The 21720-nt window shown below is 37.8% G+C and overlaps 1 protein-coding gene and 1 non-coding gene across 2 annotated transcripts in view; both read left to right on the top strand.

The window, feature by feature from the left end:
* Positions 1–21720, top strand: part of LOC126968051 (protein sprint) — a 331292-nt gene that overhangs the window by 16256 nt on the left and 293316 nt on the right. The window lies entirely within an intron of this gene.
* On the top strand, positions 19644–19717 carry Trnac-gca (transfer RNA cysteine (anticodon GCA)). The gene has a single exon. It is a non-coding gene; the product is annotated as a tRNA-Cys (tRNA).

The following is a 21720-nucleotide window of genomic DNA, read 5'->3' as shown; positions in this document are numbered from 1 at the left end:
TATTTTCAATGCTTTTATAAAAATACGTTCAACTACAATGGTAAGGTTTTAAAATAAAGGAACTGTTTATCTTCTTTTAAATAATATAGTTAGTGTAAACAGATCAAATATTATAAATATTCGGATTATTAACATATCCCATAGGAACCTTCCATTTAATGGGGATAAAAACAGCCTTTGTCAATCTATGACCCTAAAATACCTTTATACAAAAATCGTCTCGATTCCTTTGTTTGTGAAAATTATACTTTTATTTTAGACGCCGTATTTATAAAATTGTTAATTTTACTATGTATATAATGTTTTTTGTTGTCATGAATAAATTAATACTTTACTTTATTTTGGGTTCAAGTTCAAGTAATGTGCCAGGTTATAGATAATCTCTTTGGCAAAATTTCTTAATTATTTCATCCAGATCCAATTAGCTGTTCTAGTGTGATTAAGGATCTAACATCCATCCAAATTTTCGCATTATTATTAATAGTATAGATTATTATTAGAATATATATATATATATTTATAAAATAGAGAGGGTTTGATGATTATGAAGGCCCTGTAGATTTCACTACAAATTATGATATCTTTAAAATATGTTTTATCGTAGCTTTCCATGTCCTTCCAGTCATAAATACTCTATATCTTTGTTGTTTACGGCTTCTACAAAATGCCACCCTCAGAGCCCCTTTTATTATACGATCTTAATACTTAATCCACTACAAATAGTACAAAGGTGAAAATAAACACACCATTTTATGTTGGTGTTCTCTGTATGTAACTAACGTGTACTTTTGAAGGATATTTTGTATTCTTTACTTACAAATTTATTTGAGTTTGTTAATATTTTTCAATACACTATTACTTTTGCAATTATTAAACACAATTTTGAAAAAAAAAAACTCAAAAATTATCCCAAGAAATGCATCAAATTTTCAATTCACAATTCTATTGCTAAATCGATATTTCCTTGCCCGTCGCTACTTATCCCATCGGTAGTTTTTTTTACTTTCCAGTATAAAATATTCTATTACTTTCCAATATAATTTGTCCTATGACTTTTCGATCAGGGCACGTGTCCTGCCTGTGAGTTTAATATTTTAAACCCATCCCAAGAAAAGTGCTCAACGCCGCTAAAGAATTTTTCACTTCAAAAGTATATACTCAAAGTCAATGTCAAAAATATTTGATTGACATAAAATCAAAAGATTGCTTGTCAACGTCAATCACTAAAAAAACAATTTAGATACATATTAATTACACAAAAGCTTAAAAATATACGTATTTTTAAAATAATGCAATCCAATAAAACAATACAAGGCTGAACCATATAATCCATAAAAAAACAACTATAATACTCAATATAATTCAATTCCGTTTTGTTATATCTTTTACTTAATCTTCAATACTGTTGGAATATGCCTTCGACATAAGTCTGCGTTTAATAAAGTATACTTGACTTGTTAAGACTTGATAAGCTCTTTTTCTTTAGAAATCGGTTAAAATCCAATGTAATAAAATAAACAGAAGAATAATAAAGCATTTTTCGGCAAATGTATATTGTCTTGGTGATTCTCTGTAAGGAAAATTAAAATAAAATTTCTGTAGGGAAGTTTAGATATTATTTGTATACAAAAATTAATTACTCTTGAAAAATAATACACAATTCAAAGGCGTGTTATGAAATTTGTATAAAATTTAAATGGCTAACATGTAAGAAATAACATTTATCTACACCCATGCTTTAAATCCTCTATTAAAGATTCTGAAACAGTTAGCTTATTGCCAACATTAAAACACCCAATGTTCTAATAACCATTACATCATCCAAAAGAGTGTTGTAATGTTGTACTGAATTTCATAACAACACTCCTATTTTTTTTATCCCTTCATGCGCAAAGAGTTTCAACATACAGCCACATTCTTATTGCTCGATGCGTGGTATCTGTATGAATTTCAAAAAAAGAACATTTTCGTTTACGCGCGCTCCACACTCCCAGAACGTCGCACGCCGTAAAAAAAAGTAGGTTATTCGAATCCCCGCCATTTTTCTTCGATATTTTTATTGTTTTGTTTACAAAAAATGAGCGATTCATTTTAAACGCTGCAAAAGAACATTATAATCGAGTGAATTTTAATTATTGCACTATACAAAATGTAAATTACTACTAAAATAAATAACTGTTTCATTAATACTTAGTTTATTTGTATATAATCAGTAATGAATGATATTAGCAAGTAAGTAAGCTAACTGTTCCAGAATCTTTTAGAGGATTCATATTCTGGGTGTAGATAAAGTCTTGTATGCAACTGTTGATAATTAGGTATTAAAACACTCATGTGATACTATTATCATATATCCACATTCGTGTTTTAATACCCCTTATTACACAACAGTTGCATAAATAACTATAATACATAAATAAAAATGGAAGCACTTTTATTGTACGATACATACGATGTATAGTTGTATGATATATTTTGTTTTAGTCAACACTTTCTTAGTTTATCTTATTTAAATAATCCACTAAAATTAATACACAAATAAAATTTGAAAAACAAAATTTTATGCACGATGCGGGATTCGAACCCACGACCTCCGACGTTCCGTGCCAGTGCTCTAACCAACTGAGCTAACCGTTCGAGTACCGCCCCGCTATAAAATTCTGTTTACTTTGTTCAACTCTCAGGTTGTGGCTTCACTAAAATTAAATATTTTTGAATAAACAAAACTGGCGAAAGAGAAAATTGAAACGGGAAAACTATTATAAAATAAAGGCACGAGGGTTGGAATCCTGCATCGCTCATAAATTTTTGCTACAAATTAAATTTGTGTACTTAATCCCAAAAGTCTAATAACAAACTATTTTGACTTGACTAGACTAATACACAATATAAATAACAACTAAACTAAATAAGATGTATCTGCTTTCCATAAAGATGAAAAAATAATAAGGTTTATCTTCCTTGAACGAAAGTAAAGTAAGCACCTAACAAATCGAAGTCCCCTGTCCTTTGAACGTTATTTGAAATCTGTAACCTACATCGATCAATGTCTCGGGCCATCAAGCTGAGTAGAGGTGAAGCAGGCGGCGTCACTCGTCTTGAGATGGATCGACTTGTAATCTAGTATCAATCGAGATGGGATTAGTTATTGCATTCGATATCGCGCGTCAAATAGTCGATAATATTAGACCTGAGAGTCGATTTTTGTATTTAGAACGCTCGGATTCAAGGGATGATTACCGATGCTTCGGTCCACCTATCACAAATGCAAAATTATTTAATTACAATAGAACAAAGATACCGCACTACCTAAGAACAATAGCTTTTTTATTACGGTAACTATTAGATGCTTATGTGAGTGGCATCTTGACACTCAATGGCATCTATCAATTTTTGTAACATACGCTTCGTGCTATTTTACATTGAAATTAATTAAATACAAAATATTTACTGATGATATGTGTTCCAAGTGTCTTTTTTATTTCTTGTAGTATTATTTTTACAAAGTTTCAATATGCAAACCGGCATTTTAGTTTCAATTATTAGCAAAGTTTAACAGTATATGTGGCACGTCAACGTCACACACTGTTCGAGACTGGCTCGAGTACGCCCATTTGGGCGCAGTAAAAATTGCCGCCCGTTGCGACTAAGCCTGTGGTATCTAGTTGGAACACAGCCAGACCAGAGACCAATCCTTAATTTAAGCATTGCAAAAATTATTTCATTTTTGCCCGTTTTTGTAATGATATAATGTCACAGCAGAAAGAAAAATATTAAGGGCCATGAATTTTGAAAATTGTTTTTCTTGTATTAAGTGCCGAGTAAAAATGTGTTGTTATTTCCACATTACACATATACCAGTGGTAGGCTCCTTTGCACAGGATGCTAGATTTTGGGAACCCTAACGGCTCCTATTTCTGCCGTGAAGTGTAAGCATTATTGTGTTTCATTCAGAATGGCGCCGTAGCTAGTGAAATTCCTGGGCAAATGAGACTTAACATGTTATATCTCAAGGTAACGAGTGCAATTGTAGTGTCGCTCAGAATATTTCAAGAATCCTGAGCGGCACAGCATTCTAATGGGCAGGGCGTATCAATCACCATCAGCTGAACGTCCTACTCGTCTCGTCTCTTATTGTCATAAAAGAAGTATACAAGTTATTTTTAATATATGTAAAAAAATATAGAAACAGTACACACAAATAGTCATTCTGTTGAGTTTTGACTGCAACATTAGATTCATTACAAAATAATACTGCATCAAATTAATAATGCTCGGAGTTTCCTTGCTAGATCAAGGGGCGTGCATATCATATAGGCAATTAGGCAGTGCCTCGCTATGAACCTAAATAAATACATCACTAATGTTGAATTTAATTTACTATCTACGGTAGGCAGTCTACAGATTGCATATACGAGGCAAGCAGCGTTTCATACAACTTATGTCGTACTGTCGGACTAAAGCGCAATTACAACTAGTTAGATCTACAGTGCCTACCTTGATAGAAAAAAAATGCACGCCCCTGGCTAGATCGAATCAGAAATGAGGAGATCCGCAGGAAAAACCAAAGTCACTGAAATATCCCAAATTATTGTGAAACTGAAGTGGTCGTAGGCAGAGAACATAGCTCGACGGACAGGTAGTAAAGTGCTCGAATGGCGACCACGTACCGGAAGACGTAGTGTTGGTAGGCCCCCCAACAAGATGGACCGACGATCTGGTTAAGATCGTCGGAATAGGTTGGATGAGGGCAACGCAGGACCGATCGTCACGGCGAACTTTAGAGGAGGCCTTTGTCCAGCAGTGGACGTATTCCGGCTGATGATGATGATGACACCAAATTGTTCATATTTGACAATCTGAACATGATTGTTCAATATAATCCTTAAATAATAATAGTTCGTTATTAAATGTTATCTAATACGTCAATGAATTCCGAAATATTCCCATCAACAATAATGAGAAAAGCCATTTCCAGAATCTTAAAGTTCTAGAGATGAAATCGAAATGACTCAGCTTTGAGTATTCAAATGTTAGTGCGAGGAATGCATTTGCCGATGAAGCTTACATATCAACGTTATGAGAGGGAGCCTCTATGAAAAATGACGAAACCTGAAAGTTAAGGCGCTCACTCCACCTAAACGACATATTACAGAAATACAGAAATTATTTTTAGTGTCGACGTAATTTTTGAAATCCTGTTGGAATAAACAGAATCTATCTATAATAATAAAGGCAGAGCCGTTTTTTTTCTTCGGTTATATTGTGAAAAGTAATGAACCGATCCGAATAGTACTTATACTATAAGATGCAGTGTGTTCGGAGCTTTAAGTATAATATGTTTGATGGTTATTACTTATTTGGAACCTATATTTTTTTGACTTAAAAATACCTCGCAATACAATTCATACAATGAGCGGGTGCAGGGTATTTAATTTATATTTAGAAACAACCTTTGCCGGGTCATCACTTGTAATTCATATTTTACTAACAGTCTGACCTAAATTTAATACCTTGATTGAAATTTTTATCACTTGGTGACATTAAAAGCTATTTAGAAAATCTTGAACTTAATATCTTAAACGATATGCTTTAACCGTTTTCTTTCATCTTTTTGACGTTTTATTGATTTGTCAATCTAATTAATATTAAAAAAGGGTTTTATTTGAATGGGTTGCTTACTTGCTTTTTAAGATTCTTAACTAAAACTTATAATTTACTTAGAGTTCGAGGTAGTGTTAACTAAGCCATAGTTTACATTAAATACCTCTTAAAATCATTTTAAAAAACCTTAATTCTCCCTGCTTGTTTTTTTATCGCATTATGAAATGTGTTAATAATTGAAACATCCATTTATGGGATAATATCAGAGGATAATATAACATTAATATTTTCGTTTTTTCTAGATTTATTTCATAGAAATATCTATTAAAAACCGCGTCAGTATGTAGTCTTTGTAATCATAGGACGTTTTTTCGATATTAGTTTAAAGTGAATTTATTTATCACAAATTGTTATAATGAGGTATTATGCATTAAGCACCCTTAGTGTTCTAATATTAGTTAAATAAACATTCTTACTAACGGTAAAAAAAAATAACAAAACTAGATTTGGTGGGGGAAAGCGCCTTAACACAGATGAATATGCGAAGGGTGTAAGTAGTCTGAGGCTTAGAATAGAAATGTGATGTTACATCTAAATGTCACGGAGTATTGAATGGAAAGGTTTAATAAATGATAGAGTATGTCAAATTCAGGTGTTCTAGTAAGGGGTGGAATATTCTCGGTGTAATTTTTAAACTTCCGCAGCTATCGCGCTCGGCGGCGGTGTATAAGAAATATGAGTTGGCGTTGTAATAATATTAACATTTTATTAGGTACCTACGTCTTACTTTATAATATTTCTTTCAACAGTTTCTTCTGTATCGTATATACAATTATAATACATCTATTAATTTTAAATCACTATGTTACACCGGCACCGATAAAAAAGACGCGAGTAAAAATACAAACCAGTTAGCGAGCAGCTAGAAGCGATTTTTAGTTTAGCGAGCTTTAGTTCCGATAGTTTTATCGCGGGACTGTATATAGTGAAAGAGCACGACGGGCGATTGCTCGCATAGTAGAGAATATGACAGCCGGTAGACTTATAACCTAAACACATGATCAGACTTGGTATTGCCGAAGCATCGGACATAGTCTAGAGGTCTACTCGCAAAATCGACAACAATATATTCGGAACTATACGATATTACCCCGAATATATCGCACTTACCCTACTCTAACAATTGTTCGTATTCTATATCGTTTATCGTAACAACATCGTAACCATAGACTAATGTTTTGATTTTTTTACGATGTTAGACTGAATGAATTATGCGCAAACTTTGAAAAAGTAAATATTATCTGTGCTATGTCGCTGTTAAGTGTCAAAAGTTAAAACATAGTTTAGGCGCTAAGGACCATGCCAGAAATGCACCACAAATTTGCATCATTTGAACAAATTGTAAATATTCCAAAATTATGTAATGAATATAATATGACCATCCAAAATTAAATAAATAATACAAAACTTGCGGATAATAAAATGTTAATAAAAGTAACTCAACCCTTCTCGTCAACTTCCAATTTCTCAGGCGGCCATTTGCAATACTTTCTACGCATAAACGATCAACAAAATGACTTAAATTACTTGGTAGTAAAAAAAATCATATTGAATAGTAAATCACATATAATTATTTTAAAAATACTTATTTAGTATGTATATTGTATGGCAAATATATCTATACAACTTGAAACGATAATAGCAACGACAGACTGTCGTTGAGATTATCATAAAAGTGACGTTTGATTATTTGTCAAATTCGAATATTCGTCTCTGACATTTTCAACTAAGAGTAGGGTTAGGATCGATAATATCGAAAAATGTATCGTTCGTTCAATCATCGTTTCGACATTGAATACGATGTAACTAAGAGTAGGATTCGACACGACTAATGCCACGATATATCGAATCGTTCGATGGTATGCCGCATTGTCTATCGCACAAAGCTATTATTATTACCATTCGGACCGTATCGAGTACGACGCTTGGACCAATTGGTGCGAGGCGCCCACCGTACCCTCCGGCCGTACCAAATCCGACCATGTATGTAGACTATTACAAAATACTATATATATATATATATACTATATATATATATATATAAATACTATATATATATATAAATACTATATATATATATACTTTCATATATTTTTTTATGAAAATAAGGGACGGGACGAATGACGTTCAGATGATGGTAATAGATACGCCTTGACTATAACAATGCATTGCCGCTCAACCCAAAAATTCTAAGCCGCACTACAATTGCGCTCGTCACCTTGAGACGTTTTATTTTATTTTAATATTTTAAGTCTCATTTGCCCAGTAATTTCACTAGCAACGGCGTCCTTCAGACCGAAACACAGTAAGGTTTACACATGACTGATTCTCGACAGAAATAGGCGCCGATGTGGTACCCATAATCTAGGCGGCATCCTGTGCAAAAGAGCCTCCCACTAAATTGGAAAGCGAATCTATTACTACTACTATAAGCGATTTTGATTGATCGTTAACAAAAAATAATAATTTTTTATTGAAGTAGGCGTTACTTTGCGGTAATTCATAATTATACAAATGATTTGAGTTTTCTTTAGTGTTAAATCCACCAATATTTGTCTTTAAACAATTCGACACGTGTTTCGCCTCTACACGAGGCATCCTAAGAACGTGGTGTCTCGCCAAAATCTGGCACGAGAGTCTATCTTTGAGTCTCGTGAAGAAGAAAGAAAACTCAAATCATTTGTATGATCGTTAACAGTCAGCGACGCTTGGCATTTCACTGCTTTGTATTTTGAATATTAAATCTCTACTTATATAAGTGTATTATCGGTTATATTAAACTAGCTAGAATAGAACTAACCACTAGCTAGCACACATTGGCAAATCAATATAAGTCAGTGTGTCTCATTAACTATTCACACGTAATGTATTTTTGTTTCTTGTGCGAAAAAATAGTTGTTATAGAATCACAGGATAGTTGCCGGCCTTTAAGGAATGTGTACGCGCTTTTTTTGAAGGCACCCATGTCGTACCCTTATAAAGCATATGCTTTGAATATTTTAGTTCAATGTCATTCATTTATTCATCGGGCAGGTTATACGTACAGGTTGAGATAGTTAGGTCTTTATAAACCGCGTGATAACCCTCACTTCTAAGATTAAATAGAAATAAAATTTGAAAACAAAATTTTATGCTCGATGCGGGACTCGAACCCACGACCTCTCGCGTTCAGTGCTCTTCCAACTACTGCTTTCGTGGTGCTTATTTTCGTACAACATATTCACTATATTATTTTGTATACGCAGTTAATTCTCCATTTTCTAAAGATTGTATTAAAAAATTATTGTTAAAATGTAAAATACTAGGAAAGGAAGCTCATTCCACTGCTTTGTAGTACGTGGAAGAAAGCTTCTTGAAAACCGCACTGTGGAGGACCACCACATATCCAGATGGTGGGGATGATATCCTAACTTGTGGCGTGTCGTAAAAGAATTACCACTATCGAACATTAATTCTGACTCATAATCAAACAAATTTAATATAAAATAATTTAAATTTAAAAATGTCTAAAAAATTAAAAAAAAATTTTCGTGTGGACCACCCTTAACATTTAGGGGGATGAAAAATAGATGTTGTCCGATTCTCAGACCTCCCAATATGCACTCAAAATTTCATGAGAATCGGTCAAGCGGTTTCGGAGGTGTTCAATGTTTAACACCATGACACGAGAATTTTATATATTAGAAGATTTACGACACTACGTCTATAATAATCAATAGGCAGGATCCGTAGACCAATACGTATAGCCCAGTGCTTGAGTAGCACTGGGCTATACGTATGGGTCGTCAATTTTGTTTTTTTACATAAAATTTCTTTTAATTAAACTTTCGCAATATTTAAGATGTTCAAAGTGCCTTTTAGCATTTCAAACGGATGCAATTTAATGTACCGTACACGTTACGACACCGTATCTCAAACGGAAAAGGTTTAAAAGAAAAATTATACTCGTTTCGAGCTCGAGGAGTCGGCTTTAATAAAATACGCGTAATTTGGAAACGAGGGCGGTGACAAATGGATGTTGGCTAATGAGGCCAACTTGTATCACCTGCTGGCGTTATCAGATTGATGTTTTTGCACAAATAACTTATTGGGCTATTTATTTATTGAAGAGTAGGAGGTTCAGCTGACGGTAATTGATACGCCCTACCAATAATTAAAATGCAGAGCCGCTCAGGATTCTTGAAAAACCCAAAAATTCTGAGTGGCACTACAATAATTGCGCTCGTCACCTTGTGACATAAGATGTTAAGTCTATGTGCATAGTAATTTCACAATAATTCTTACACATTACTGCTTTATGGCAGAAAAAGGCGCCGTTGTGGTACCCATAATCTAGCCGGCATCCTTTGCAAAGCCTCCCGCTGGTAAATACTCTAACGGCCGTTCCCAATATACTATCTACAGATAGAGATAAATTACTACCTTCTACTGTCATTAATTAGCTGTCAATAATCTGAAGCTGTCGCAATATACCGGATAAGTCATTCTTATCGCCTTATATTGGAACGCGTGGATTGCAATATCCATACAAACTTCTATCGCTGGTAAGCTATACGTCGTCCCATTGACAGACAGCGTGTACGGATAAGGTGAGTTACCGTCGATAAGTTTATTGGGACAGAAAAGTCAACAACGATAGATATGATTTTTAGTAATAGATAGACTGAATATTGGGAAAAGGCCGTAAGTCGCCTCTTACGACATCCTTGGGCAGATAATATTTGTCAATGTCAACCATAATTTTATTTTGTATGCACCCATATCCGGATTAGTGTGTGAATTATAAACTGTGTAAATTAATTTGTTATTTGAATACAAAACACAAATAGCCACACAAAATACATAAGCACAGAACCACAAATTGCAGAGCAAACAGAATAAATTGCAGTTCTAAATGACACCAGTGATCCTATAATCCCACCTCGGGCCAGACTCGGCGGGATTTGGGTTCGAGCCACTAAGATGTTATTTATGAAGGCTTTTGCATACGAGCCGACTGAAAATCTGGTTGTTTATAGGCCTTATAGGTCGGGCACAGATATGATGATGTGCTCAACTTTGTACATTATGTTGCAAGTGATCTCCGGATTTAGAGAACGGATCACTTAATTACTTATGAATGTTTTTATCCTCGCACTATTTTCGTTTTAAGTAACACTAAGTCACAACTGGTTCAAATGCATGATGCCGATGAGATAATTCTCGGTCTTAATGTAGGAACAGGATAATCAGTATTTTTTTTAAATATTTTTTAATAGATAAGGAGGACAGAGGAGCGTACCTTGTGTTAAATGATCACCGCCGCCCACTTTCTCTTGTAACACCAGAGTAATCACAGGAGCGTTACCGGCCTTTGAGGAAGGAGTACCCGCTTTTTAGGTACCCATGTCGTATCGTCCCGGAAACACCGCTCAAGGAAGCTCATTCCACAGCTTTGCTTGGCAGTTTTGGATGGCTGAATGTTTAATCCTTAACAGTCATATTTAATTAATACGTAAAACGACAAATTTGTTTTGTTTTGAAGCCTTTTTAAACAATTGCGCGAACGGTTTTTTTATATAGAGAAGAAGTGCATAAAGCTATTTTTCAAATGTAATTCGTTAAATTATATAAAATAAATATAACACACACTAGTGCTAGAAAGATACACAGCAAACACACATATTCATTATAGAAGTATAAAGTCTTTGTCAAAAAAAACCCGTATAAAATCGTCAAATTTCGAGCTCTGTCCGACCTTACTTATAAATTTCAATATAGAATTCACCACCTTTATATTTACTTACTTAAATAAACTGTACTCCAATATTTGTTAAAATCTTTTTATAAACTTCAAATGGTAAAAAATTCTAAATAAATTGATAGCGCTAGAAACAGTGAAGTTTTAGCGGCACATTTGAAAACCGAATATTATCAAAATCGTCACGTTTCATGCACTCGGTGAAACTAAATCTGTAATCAAATCCTGTGGTTCATTTGAACAGGTGCTTCTGACATTGTGCGCTATAAATTCGTCAATGTATATCAATATCAAACGTGCTCTGTTAAAAACGTTGAACGGGTTTTTGAATAATAAATCGAATTGTTTATCGTATTTCTGTGTGCGTCCAATTCATAAACTTAGTATACTAGTGTAATAGACAAACACTCTCCTCATTACGGCGAGACTAAATTTAAAATGTTCATGTGTGCTAGTTTTACAGATGTGTTAGTGAGGTAGTGAAGTGTGTAGTATTTTGATTTTGGTCAATCAATTTGACAAATATTGATAAACGCATCATATTCACGATTACAATCCCTGCTAATATTATAAGTGTGAATGTAAGTTTGTATGTTACGCCTTCACGTCTGTTTAGACGTGAACCGATTTTGATGAAATTTGGTACAGCGATAGACTTCAGCTTGGAAAAGGACATAGGCTATTGTAGCACGTATTCTACTCCTACGACTTCTCGATGACTACCCCTGGCTGAGCTAGGGATGCTATGATATTTGTTTGAAGCGAAGTAAGAATGAAAGATTGAGTCAAAGATGAAAGGTTGAATTTACTACTAATTAAAAGAAATACTTTACAAAATGTAGAATGAAATGAGCGTCTATACAAAGCAAAAATAAAGCAAGCGGAAAGCTGTGAGCGCGAGGTAAATAAATGTGCAGAATGCGTGGCGCGGGCGATCGCCTCTGGTATTTATGCGACGCGCGGGGCGCGGGCGCGGGAGGCCTAGCTGTGGCGGCGGGCGCAGGGCCCGCGGTGTGCGGCGGGAGCGCGGGCGCGGGGACGCGCACGCGATGCAGCCGGTTCGCAGCTCGCACCACCCGTGACGTAGGCTGTCGTCATAGATCGTACGATGTGGCGTGATGTCGTGTGGTCCAAGAACATAAGCGGCGGTGCGGAAGTAAGTAGCGGATTTGGCCGCTACAAGTACTCCCCCACTGAGACCGTGACTACGGGTGATAGTAGTCGGGAAACTTGACTCTTCGTCCACTTCTTGTAGTTCTGATGTGTTCTTCTTCCGTAGTTTCCTTTTGTGTAGGTACAGTCTGTGTTTGTGTGTCTTTTCCTGATAAGTTGTCATCTGCGATATATGCTGGTTTGAGACGGTCGATCGTTACTGTTGACGTCTTACCCTGGACTTCTATGTCAAATGACTTGGAGCCCCGACGTAGTACCTTGTAGGGTCCGGTGTACGGGGCTTGTAGCGGCCGTTTTACAGGACCCTGGCGCAGGAACACGTGAGTGGAGTGCTGTAGGTCTTTGGGCACGTAGAATGTACGTTGTCCGTGCCATGACGTAGATGTTGGTGACAGCTTAGTGATGTGCTGTTTCAGTCTGCTGGCGAAGTCGGTAACGTCGATGTGGTCGTCCCGTATGGGCTGAAGGAACTGTCCAGGTAAGCGGAGTGGCTCGCCGTAGACTAATTCCGCGGTAGACGCCTGCAGGTCATCTTTGCACGCGCTGCGTATGCCCAGCAGCACGAGAGGTAATGCCTCCGTCCATTGAGCACTGGTGTGGCAGGTTATAGCGGCCTTGAGCTGACGGTGTAGCCTCTCTACGAGGCCATTTGCTGCGGGATGATAAGCGGTTGTGGTGCGGTGGTCGGCGCCTACCAGCGCGGCGACCCTCTTGAACAGCTGGCTGTCAAACTGGCGGCCGCGGTCGGTTATGATGCTCTCGGGGCAACCGAACCGCGCAATCCACCCAGTTACGAAGGCGGCAGCGCAGGATTCTGCAGTGATGTCCTGCAAGGGCATGGCCTCCGGCCATCGAGTGAAGCGGTCGATCATGGTGAGGCAGTACCTGTGACCAACAGAAGAAGGTAAGGGACCTATTATGTCCATATGGACCTGACGGAAGCGAGCTGAAGGCATTGTGAACTTTGCTAATGGAGCTGATGTGTGGCGAGATATTTTACTGCGCTGACATTGTTGACACTCTTTGGCCCATTGTCGACAGTCCTTCTTAATACCCGGCCAAACGAAGCGTTGTGCTACCAATTGCGCTGTGGCTTTTGCTCCGGGATGACTTAGACTATGTAACGTGTTGAATACCTGACGTCGGAAAGCTGAAGTAACAAAAGGTCTGGTGTATTGAGTAGAAGTGTCGCAGAATACCTGAATATCAGAGTTCTCTAGCATGACCTTTTCTAATTTTAGGCCTGACCCACTTACGAGTAAGTTTTGAAGTTCAGCATCAGAATCCTGGGCACGGGCGAGGGACTGGTAATCTAGGGGCGTTGTCATCTCTTCAACCCGAGACATGCTGTCAGCTACTGTGTTGTCCCTCCCAGGGATATACCTGATATCAGTGCTGAATTGACTGATGAAGTCCAAGTACCGGAACTGACGAGGTGAGCAGCTGTCACGTTGAGTGCTGAATGCAAACGTAATGGGCTTGTGGTCAGTGTAGATGGTGAATGTCCTCGCTTCAACCATGTATCTGAAATAACGAATCGCTTCATAAATCGCCAATAATTCCCTGTCGTAAGGGCTGTACTTTTTTTGGGAAGGGCTGAGTTTTCTGGAGAAAAAAGCGAGGGGTTGCCAGGTGTTTCCCTTACTTTGCTGCAGTACGGCTCCAATAGCGTGGTCCGAAGCGTCAGTCTGTATCGCCAGCTCTGCTGTGGTATCTGGATGTGCTAGGAGTGTGGCATGGGAAAGACTAGACTTACATCTTTTAAATGCTTCTAGCAGCTCTAGAGTCATGTTGACTGGGTGTGATCCTTTGGTTTTCGGTCCAGCTAGTAAGGCATTAAGCGGTGCTTGTATTGCTGCTGCTCCAGGAATGAATCTTCGGTAGAAGTTGATGACTCCTAGGAATCGCCTCAACTCCTTTACCGTCTTGGGTGGCGGGTAGTCTTGAACTGCCTGGACCTTCTCCTCCAAAGGTTTAACGCCTGCTGCGGACACTGTGAAGCCAAGAAAAGTTACTTCATCCTTACCAAATACACATTTCGCTGTGTTTATCAGTATGCCGTAATCTGTCAAACGTTGAAATAGCTGGCGAAGGTGTTGCTGGTGCTGTAATGGAGATTCAGAGAAGATTAGGATGTCATCAATGTACCCAAAACAGAAGTCTAGGTCTCTAAGTGCTTCATCCATAAAACGTTGGAAAGATTGTGCAGCATTACGAAGTCCGAATGTCATGTAAGGGAATTCAAATAATCCGAAAGGCGTGGTAATGGCAGTCTTAGGAATATCGTCAGCATGGACTGGGATCTGATTATATGCTTTAACGAGGTCCACCGTAGAAAAGACTTTTTTTCCTGCCAGCTGGTGCGCAAAGTCCTGGATGTGCCGCACAGGGTATCGGTCTGGAATAGTGCGAGCGTTCAATGCTCTGTAATCCCCACAAGGTCTCCAGCCGTCGTTTTTCTTACGTGCTAGGTGCAGTGCTGAGGACCAGGGGCTCTCTGATCTCCGAGCTGTACCATTTTGTACCATCTCTTCCAACTCCTTTTTGGCAATGGTGAGTCTCTCCGGATCTAACCGACGAGGGCGGCAAAATACTGGTGGGCCAGGCGTCGTCCTAATATGGTGAACCGTGTTGTGTTTTGGTTCACTTGGCTTACCAGCTGGGCGTGTAATGTTCGGAAACTCTCGTACAATGTCGTTATACAACGAGTCCCCTGGCGATGTTGTACGTACTGATGAGATGTCCTCCTTGTGGTGCTGGCGTGGTACGGCGACGGACAGTGACGTTACCCCATCGACCAGGCGGTGATTGCGGCAGTCGACGAGCAGGTTATAAAAGCTAAGGAAGTCGACGCCAATGATTGGTTTGGAGACGTCTGCCACCACGAAGCGCCAACTGAATACGCGGCGCAACCCTAGGTTGAGTTGTAAGTGAACGTACCCAAATGTTGATATCACCGTACCGTTTGCTGCAAAGAGCTCGTACTGCGTCTTCGTGCGATGTTCTTGAATGCGAGAACGTGGATAAACGCATAAGTCAGACCCTGTGTCGATAAGGTATTGTACTTTTGTGTTAAGGTCGGTGATAAAAAGGCGGCCTGATGATGTAGGGCAGACGTGTTCGGCCACTAGTGGCTGCCCTTGGCATTTCCCGAACGAAATGTGCAGGGCTTGACACACTTCTTTGCGTTCGAGCCAAATTGGAAATGATACCAGCATTGTGTATCGTCTTCTGGTTGCTGTCGGTATCGGGAATTAGAGCGGGATCGTGACGTGCGGTATTCGTTCCTAAAGTCATTGGAGCGGGATCGAGACTGCCGTTGCTGGCTCTGCATTAGTGACTCCACCTGCCGTGTCAGTTCTGTTACTTTGTTACACATAATTTCAAAAGCAGTACCTGGCTGTTCAGTTGCTGATCTGGCTACCTGAGCGACTGCGGGCGGTGCTATGTCATGAACGTGGTCCGCCAGATCTGCCACGGTTTCGAGGGCGCTGTCCTTCTGTAATGCGACAATTGTTTGTAAATTATTTGGCAATCGACTCGACCAAATAGTTCGTATAAGCTCTTCTGGTATTGTCTTCCCTGCTAAGCTTTGTAAATGACGCAAAAATTGAGATGGCTTTCTATCACCAAGGTCTTCATGCATCAACAACTGTTTAATTTTACGTTCTCTAGACGTTGTGAGGCGCTTGATAAGTTCCGACTTTAATTTCTCGTATTTGTCTGTAGCCGGCGGGGAAATAATGATATCTTTGACTTCTGCTGCGTACTGATGGTCTAATTGGCTAATGACATAATAAAACTTGGTGGAGTCACTTGTAACATTAGACAAAATGAACTGACCTTCAATTTGGGCAAACCATACAGCCGGTTCCTCGGGCCAAAAGGGTGGTATCCGTACGCCCACTCGAAATACGTCACTGTTATTTCCGCCGTCACTTGTACTTGGACCACCGCCTAATCCCTTTTGTTGTTGTTCTGCGCCAGTCATCGTGTCACTTGTCGGATGGGTCACCACTGTAGCACGTATTCTACTCCTACGACTTCTCGATGACTACCCCTGGCTGAGCTAGGGATGCTATGATATTTGTTTGAAGCGAAGTAAGAATGAAAGATTGAGTCAAAGATGAAAGGTTGAATTTACTACTAATTAAAAGAAATACTTTACAAAATGTAGAATGAAATGAGCGTCTATACAAAGCAAAAATAAAGCAAGCGGAAAGCTGTGAGCGCGAGGTAAATAAATGTGCAGAATGCGTGGCGCGGGCGATCGCCTCTGGTATTTATGCGACGCGCGGGGCGCGGGCGCGGGAGGCCTAGCTGTGGCGGCGGGCGCAGGGCCCGCGGTGTGCGGCGGGAGCGCGGGCGCGGGGACGCGCACGCGATGCAGCCGGTTCGCAGCTCGCACCACCCGTGACGTAGGCTGTCGTCATAGATCGTACGATGTGGCGTGATGTCGTGTGGTCCAAGAACATAAGCGGCGGTGCGGAAGTAAGTAGCGGATTTGGCCGCTACACTATTTATTGCAAATAAATAAATGGAGGGGTTGAGGTAGGGGATGAAAGTTTCTATGGAAGTTCGACATTATCGAAGCTGACACCATGAAACTTTGTATTTAGGCAATTTGATAAGAAGTAGTTTTTAAGTATTTGTTCGAGCATTTTCGAAACTTTGGCCTACATGGGGATGAAATAGGAGATTAAAGTTCGCAGGGAAATACTATTAAAGAGACTGTCCACATTAACATATCATATATCATCTGTATCATGGAAGAGCGCCACCAGCAGAGGAAGAGCAATTTAAGTATGTATGTAATATTGGCAAAGTATCCCAAAAAATAAAAAAATCTGCCCAAAGTAACTATTTCACGCGGACAAAGTCGCGGGTTAAAGCTAGTATTTTATATTTTAACAATTATTTTTTTAATACAATCTTTAGAAAATGGAGTATAACTGCGTATACAAAATAATATAGTGAATATGTTCTACGAAAATAAGCACCACGAAAGCAGTAGTTGGAAGAGCACTGAACGCGAGAGGTCGTGGGTTCGAGTCCCGCATCGAGCATAAAATTTTGTTTTCAAATTTTATTTGTGTTTAAATCTTAGAAGTGAGGGACAAATTGTTTATAAAGACCTAACTATCTCAACCTGTACGTATACCTGCCCGATGAATAAATGAATGACGTTGAACTAAAATTTCAAAGCACATGCTTTATAAGGCACATACTTCTATCATAAACTCTCAAATGCTTTTATCCTTTTATGTAAATTATCACTGTTTACGGCGGGAAGCACAACGCAGGGCTGCCACTTGACGCCGAGTACCCTTTTTGTGAAATGACACTTATTTTTGGTGGCCAGGAAATTGTGTACGAATGCTAACTAGAATGCTTATGAGGAGTTCGAAGCAATTTGTTTAAGAGCTGAGTAAGGGGCGATGGTGTTGTGTGAATATTTACGAAATATAACGCTTTTATGAAATCTTATAAATTCACAAGCCGACTGAATGACTATACCTACAAGCTTTAAACAATTACATGATGTTTTAAGATATAACTTAAGCAACAAATAAGTTAAGGCGAAGAGCAAGCAGAAAACACGCAAACATGGTGTTTTTAGACAAGTTTTGTGGTGAAAGTATAGCATTTCGAGCTATGAACACTACTTGATCCTGTCATACATATCCTTAATTTTTATTTGTAGGTTGCTAATGCTTGCTGTTGGTTATAGTTAACACTGCCGAGCCTTTTTGAACTACCACTTTTCTTTGAAGTTAAACAAGTTTTTTGGCATGGCGTGACGCATTTTTTTGGTACTTCTCTCAGAAAAGTTAAGCATATAGCTTGTACTTTTTTGTGTAGGTTCATTTATTCAGATTAGTATTGAATAACGCGGATTGTAAGCATATAAACTGTTTTCCACCCAAGAATTTTGAAAATATTGGCTTTGTTACATAGATGGCGGGCCGGAACTCATATGTAATAAATATTCATGATTGGAGCCTCCTTTTAAGCACTATGGCGCCTTTCGTAGAAGACTCTGCTCTTCAATAGCTTATTGATAAAACATTATTTACAGATAATAAAAAAAATCTTTATTGGTTTTAACAAATTCTCCATAATAAACAGTGGCAAGAACCTCCTTTTAAGCATATAAAGAATGCTTGTGCCAGGAGGCTCCGGTCTTTCTTAGCCTTAAAATAACATACTTTGAGAAACTAATATTTTAAATGTGCGTGTGTGTGTGTGTGTGTGTTTGTATGTGTGTATGTGTGTTTTAGCGTATGTGTCGTAAGAGCAACTCAGTATCATCATAATTTAGTGGTAGTATCCAGGCGATATGCAATTTTTCATTCATGGGCGTTTCTATTATATATATATATATATATATATATATATATATATATATATAACTGTTTGTTTATTTTATTATAAAGACACACACAATTACAGATGAACATAGTCTTAATACTAAGAATTACGTGTACTAAGAAATAAGATGCATGTGTGCGTTGGGTGTGTGTTAGTATTTGTAACCATCAATGAATCCATAAACTTAGTATAGAACCCATAAACTTAGTATAGGTACTTAATAGCTTAATAGATAAACGTCAAACACTCCTCATTACGGTGTTCAGTGAAGTGTGTAGTTTTTTGATTTTAGACAATTCCTATGACAAATATTGATAAACGGAGTCATAAACAGTATGTTATGTTTTTAAAGTGATAACCCTCATGCCTAGGATTAATACACAAATAAAATTTGAAAAACATAATTTTATGAACGATGCGGGAATCGAACCCACGACCTCCGGCGTTCCGTGCCGGTGCTCTAGCCAACTGAGCTAACCGTTCGAGTACCGCATGGTTATAAAATTCTGTTTGCTTTGTTCCACTCTCAGGTTGTGGCTTCATCTACAGGATCTACTTTACAGTTGATAACCTGCTCAACCATTCTCTCATTAGGAAATTGACTTGAGATGTCGCTCTTGTAAATCTAAACTCTTCTAAGCCACAACCTGAGAGCTGAACAAAGCAAACAGAATTTTATAACGAGGCGGTACTCGAACGGTTAGCTCAGTTGGTTAGAGCACCGGCACGCAACGCCGGAGGTCATGGGTTCGAATCTCGCATCGTTCATAAAATTTTGTTTTTTAATTTTTATTAGTGTTAACGGAGTCATATTCACGTATAGGTACATTATTTCATTATCTAACACATATTTTCTTAAATGATTATAATATAGTGTTTACTGCGTATATAAAATGTAATATTAAGTATTTTAGTGCGAACGAAAACGAGAATAAACATCACAAAAGTAGTATTGAAAAATCAGTATTTACTCGTGAATGTGTGTGTCTTTAGTTGGTTTGTTCTTATATGTAATAAAAAAATCTAATACAGAACACGACACCATTATATTTTTTTATGAATATCCGTTAAAAGTTAAAACACAGAACAATAACGATAAAAACACTTAAATTTATATGCCTCACATAATTTTTATTTCGTTTATATCATTTTAGGCGAATAATCGATTATCTTCTGATAATTATTTCACATTATTAATTTCTACCGAAATGAGAAGATCGCAAACCATTGTTATTATAGGTCGAATCTGTGAATTCTTCCTCAGTCCGATCAATATAGTACACAATAAGATTGAAAATCGTGTTTAATTAAAGCTACAAATACGTCGACAGATAGGAATATAATATGGTTGCAGTCTGCGGTTCAACTGTTCGCCCATATCTCTAGCTTGAAGCGAATCTTCAATTAGAGATGGATTGTGTCGGATGTGAATTTAATTTATTCACCGCATGTTTGAACGAGCTTCTACATTCCTTTGAGTTCGAATAAATGTAACATAAAATTTTAATGACATTTTGATTTTTAATTTAATCAAGAAATTTTATTAAGCCCACTATAAACTTGAATTTTAACCGACTTCAAAAAAGGAGGAGGTTCTATATTCGACTGTATTTTTTTGTATGTTTATTATCTCAGAACTTTCGAATGGGTAAACCGATTTTGATGATTCTTATTAACCGACTTCAAAAAAGGAGGAGGTTCTCAATTCGTCGGTATGTTTGTATTTATTTTTATTTGAAAACTGTTGCTTCCCGTGTGGTTAAGTGGTCCCTGATAATAATTTAGTGCATATTATATTGTTTTGAAATAGTTTTTTTGAAGTCGGTTGTGTTTTGTAAAATTATTTTTTGTTGTTCGAAGCAATTTTCAAACTTAAATGAAATGCTGTCTTTAAAGGAATTACAAATGTCCATGTCTTTAACTTTACATCAGAAAAATAACTAGGCTCTCTGTTAAGATTGTCATGGATGCAATATAAGCCGCTCATTTGCTTAAATGATGTAATCAACTATACTCAATAATTATAACTCTAAAGACCGGACCGCATTAGACCCGCGTTTCGCGGCGTGTCTATCGCATTACAACTGCAGTAAGCGGCAGCTCGCGTCAATTCTATAGAAGTTCGCTAACGCAACGCTACAAGATAAGCAATAGTGACGATGATTCTGTCATTATTTCTTTGTTGTGTGCAGAAGAAGATCGAATTATAGAAAAAAAAAAATAAGAAGAAATGGATTGCGGACATACCAAGGTCACGCTATCAAGAAGGTGAATTTACAATAAAAATATAGTTTTATTCCTCGCCTTCTTAATGACTCTGCACAATTTAACACTTACTTCATTATGTTGAAGACAGAATTCTATAAACGTAACATGTACGGATACTGAGGCGTCGCGCCGTTTGCTGTGTCGCATTGAACGTCGCTGCACTCCGAGTCAAAATATTCTCTCGGAGGAAACTCTGCTGCGACGAGTAACAAGTAGTGCGATATGCTACTAACGAAACGATTAAAATAATATTTCGTCGCTGTGCAGCGCTGCGCTGTAATGCGTTCCGGCCTTTACCGTTGCATTTGTGCTCTAGAGAGGAGTACACCTATATCGTCTACTAGCCTTGTTAATCAAAGTTATCAATGAATGCGGTCGTGAGTAACTTCCGCTTCGTTTCATCTTAAATTGTCGTTCAGACAAACAGGGACATATCATTTAAAATTTGAATAGTAAAAAGGAAAAAACATAACGCGTTGCTATTGGTTACATTTCTACTTTTG

Source organism: Leptidea sinapis, chromosome 14 (genome assembly GCF_905404315.1).
Source record: "Leptidea sinapis chromosome 14, ilLepSina1.1, whole genome shotgun sequence".
Lineage (NCBI taxonomy): Eukaryota > Metazoa > Arthropoda > Insecta > Lepidoptera > Pieridae > Leptidea > Leptidea sinapis.
This window is presented reverse-complemented; position numbering and strand designations above follow the sequence as displayed.